We start from the raw sequence: 4606 nt of genomic DNA, 5'->3' as shown, positions 1-4606 counted from the left end.
GAGTGAAAAGGACCAGGGAGGAACTCATCAGTAGGACACTGGGCAGTGGAGATGACAGGTGCCCCAGCGAGGTGGGGGAGACCTGCTGCCGACATCAGAAGGGCAGTCTGAGAAAGCACTCTGGAGTTGAAAGGAAAACCCAGTCTGTACCCACCACATGCCCACAGGAAAATCATCCACAAGAGCTGCCCAGGACCCGTGGACCCAGCAGAATCCACAGGTGGAGAGAAAGTCCTGCGGGCACCCAGGCAAAATGCAGACTCCTGGCCAGTGGACACCAGCAAATGAGAAGGCGGTGGACACCAGCAAACGAGAAGGCGGTGGAGAAGCGTTTCAAGAAGTCCAAAGCAGGGAAGCGAGAGCCCAGGCACCAGGAAGAAGAGCGTCTCCAGCCCCACTGTGGTCCGGGCTGGCAGGTCGCAGCGAGGAGAGCGGGTGTGGAGCTCGTGAGCCATGGGGACGCGTTCCCGGCAGATGCCTGCGGGGGCTCATGCGGGAGGTTGTAGGTGGGCTGCCGGGGAGTCCAGCCGACTCAGCGTGGGTGCTCGGTGGGCAAGCAGGTGCTGCGGGGTGGGGGCGCACAAGGGAACTGGAGGTGAACGCGATGCAGGTGACAGCCCCCAGCTCTGCCCAGGAAAAGCCCGGGAGCAGGACGGCGGCCCCCACAGGCTTGGCATCTGCACAGCCCCCACCCATTCGTCCATCTACCCAGCACCGGCCGCAGGGTCAGACGGACAAGGCTCCTGCCCCCCAGGGAGGACTGACCGCAGGGCACCGGTCAGGAGCTGCATCCTGAGGGCCCCCAGAAGGCCTGCAGGTGCTGCAGATGAGCGCGGAGGGGGTGTCGGAGCCTCGCACCAGGGAGGGTGAGGTGGCCTGAGGGTGACCAGCTGTCCAGAGGGCCGTGGGGCCAACGAGTCACATCACTGTAGGGCCCCAAGGACTCTCACGTCACGGGGCCCGACAGCACTGGCCCACCCCCGCACACTGCACCCCGCCCTTTCTGCTCATGCAGCCGTGAGCTACCCCCAGACGCTGCTCGAAATTGTGCTTCCCTCGGCCTCCTGCGAGGAAAGTGCCACTTCCCTGGAGGCAGTGGCCGTCCTACCCGGGTTTTGTTGTTTGTTTTACTCCTCCATGCTTTGCAAGTTAAAAGTAGAAAACTCCCCAGGAGAGCCTCACTGAGTGACCGATCATTCACAGTTGATGAAAACCGAGGTTCCCAGGTTTCATAAATTCTGTCTGCTGTCCCAGCCCCTGGGCGTGGCCCTTGAGCTAACTTAGGCTCCCCAACTCCTGAGCTTCCTCGAAAACATCTGCGCTCTCCACCATCGTCCCAGCTCCGTCCTGCGATCACCAGGCCCTCCAGAAGCACGCGTCCCCTTGGCGGGGTCATGGTGTCCAGGTGTGGGGTCCAGCAAGCCCTGGCCCCATTGCCATGGTGAAGGTATTTTGTGACAGGATTTACACCATCGTCAGCTGACTGCATCGACGGCTGACCACGTGGGCAATCAACAAAGGGAGGAGTCGCTCATGCAACCAGTTGAGACGCGGCAAACCTGGAAGCTGAGGTGGCTCAAGCAATCCAACGCCTCTAGATCCCAGGATCGATTCCCGGTGCCTCCTAAAGAGAAGACAAGCAGACAGAAGAATGCACAGCGAGTGGACACAGAGAGCAGACAGCAAGGGCAGGTGGTGGTGGGGGTGTGAGGGGAATAAATAAAATAAATCATTTAAAAAAAGGCCTTAACAGTGGCAAAGTCAATATAAACCAGATTCGTTTAATACCAGAAACTGCCGTGTCCTCTGTGCCTGACAGGGAGGGAGGCCACAGTTGGTCTCATCCCTGTGCTGGTGGCAACAGATGCTACTTGGCGTCACGTTGAATTTAATTACATTTCTTAAATTGAAAAAAAAAAAAAAGCCAAGCCTGTAACTGGTTAAAACACAGTTCCAAAACAAATACAGTCCCAGGTGAGTAAAACCATATGTGAACCCACACACACACACGTGTATTTGGATTTTAATGGATGAACACAGCAATTAGTGAGATATGCTTGGGAAATGACTGCACAATTCCTACTAATGGAGATGTTTCCATAACCTAAGACGGGCATGGAAACTAACCCCCCTGGAAAGTTTAGCGTCAGCGTTCTGGCTCCTCTGCGCTGCCCAACGAAGCTGCTGGACGCCTCCCCGTTGACCGGGGTTTCACTGCTGGCTGGACGGAAGCCACGTGTCCACCAGCCTGGCTCCTCCCTGCCCCAGGCACTGACTCATTCGATGCCCGAGTCGGGTGCTTGATGCCTGGTTTCTGAGGTCTGGACACAGCAAAGACCCAGCTGCTGGTGGAGAGCTAAAGAGAAGTAGAAAGGGCCTACTAAGCCACTCTCGGGATAAACACCCACGCCCACAGCCCACAGCCTTCTCTCCCTGCAGACCCTCCAGCAGGGCCCCGTCCACCCAGGGGGTTGCATCCCAATGCTCACTGCCAGGTCCTCAGATGTGGTTCAAATACAGCTGGAAAAAGTCAGAAAGAGGAGTCCAGGCTACACTGAGTGTAGAATTTTTTAGTTATAAATACTTAGGAGAATGATAAGAACAATTTAGACTCAAATAAATATAAACACAAAGCAGGAAAGTGAAAGACCTCAGTTCTTACTAAGAAGATCAACCCACGGTATTCTACCTATAAATGTAGCACGTACACTAAAAAATCAATGTAATGAAAGTGCACCACCACAGACACTGTAAAGTGTAACGTTTTGAAAATCAGTTAAAGGGTGTGTGTAAGAGCACGTTTAGGATGTTGTGCGGTAACGCCACTTGTGGAAACGGGTCCTGGAGAACGTAAGTGTCTAGAGCAGGGGTCGGAAGCTTTTCTTGGTAAAGGGACAGACAGTAAACATTTTAGGCTTCGTGGCCAGAGGGTCTTTGCTGCAAATACTCAACTCTGCTGATGCAAAGCAAATTCATACATGGACACCACGTGGGCGATATGTAGACAAATGGACCTCACGGGTAAAAACAGAGGCCAGATGCAGCCCACAAGCCATAGTTTGCCAAGGACTGCTCTAGAGTAAAGAGCGGCTTGACAGCTCTGCAATAGCTACTGGTCTCCAAAACAGCTCTCTGTAGAACGGAGAATATTCCTGCTGTGTTGACAAAGCAGAACGGTGCTAAGATATATATTGTACATGGAGTAACACCAAAAGGCAAGTGTGGTTTTGGAATTGCCCAAAGCCCATCTTTGTTAAATGTGTCTTTAATGCTTAGTTTTGTTTGATTTTACAACTTTAACCAGGAAAGAAGAGTAAGTCCATGTCTATTTGTCATTGGCTTAAAGCCTCCTGAAAAGCCTAACTTTGCCAAACACACCCATGCTTAGTCTTTACGCAGAGGAAACGTTTCCGTTTTCGGCAGGGCCCTGGGGAGATGGCTGGACACGGGCAGTGCCTGAGGCCGTCGCCTGGACCAGTGCATGTGACCCTGCCCCCGACACTGGGCAGTTTGACCGTCCGACCAGCCCTCTCCAATCTTTGTCTCTGTGTTAGTAGCCAGAGTGGTGCCAATGCAAAGTACCAGAACTCTCTGGGTTTTTATAAAGGGTATTTATTTGGGGTAGAAGCTTACAGTCACAAGGCCATGAGTGTAAGTTACTTCCCTCACCAAGGTCTGTGGCCACGTGTTGGAGCAGGAGGGCTGCCGACGCCTGCAGGTTCAGCTTCCTCTTCCTCCCAAGGCTCCGGGGTCCCAGTTCTTCCAATATCAGCTTAGGCCGGGATAAGTCTCATCTCTCTCCCCGAGCTCGTTTCTCTCTGGGCTTGGCTGCCCTGCTTTCTCCACAAGACCGTAAACTCTCAGGTGAAAGGCTCATCTCTCTTCCCGGGGCCTCTGCCCTGTCTAAGGAGCCTTCTCTCCTTCCTCACATTCCTGCTTCTCTGTGTGTTTACTTCCCTGGGTTCCAATATCAGAAATTCTAACCTCCTTTCTCTGCGGTGTGGTTTCTCTGTGAGCCCCCCTCCCCCATCAAAGGGGCGGGAACTCAATGTTGTACTGATGTGGCCCAATCAAAGCCTTAATCATTGTTTAATCAAGTAAAAGTGAAACTTCTGAATCCAATACAATCTAATATGCCCCGAGGAACAGACCAGATTAAAAACATAATCCAACATCTATTTTTGGAATGTATAATGTCAGAAAGAAAGCTGTACCTATAAGAGAACAAATGCTCACCTGATAGTGGAGGAGAAAAGAATTTCATTAACAATCTTGCGAGAGTGGGTGCTCAGCCAGAAGGTGGAGCTTGGCGCTCCGCGTGGCAGGACGCAGCAGAATTGACTCCCCGAGACTGGCAGGCAGATCCCCCCGTTTCCCCACTGGCTGGGCACTCGGGAAGCTACAGCCTACCCAAGAGACCCAACTAACCCACGTGTGTCTCCCCCACCCCGGGTTTTTACCCACATAAGGAGTTGGCACCGTCTTTCAAACGACGCCAGAGCCATTAGAGTCTTCTTCCCGCCCTCCCTGAATTGCAGTCGGTTTTAGCTAGTTCCCCTACGTGGGTGGCTGATGCAATAAACCACGAGGCTGGTTTTAGTTTCTA

This window comes from Dasypus novemcinctus, chromosome 3 (genome assembly GCF_030445035.2).
Source record: "Dasypus novemcinctus isolate mDasNov1 chromosome 3, mDasNov1.1.hap2, whole genome shotgun sequence".
Taxonomy (NCBI): domain Eukaryota; kingdom Metazoa; phylum Chordata; class Mammalia; order Cingulata; family Dasypodidae; genus Dasypus; species Dasypus novemcinctus.
The sequence above is the reverse complement of the archived record's forward strand: the minus strand, read 5'-3'. Positions refer to the sequence as shown.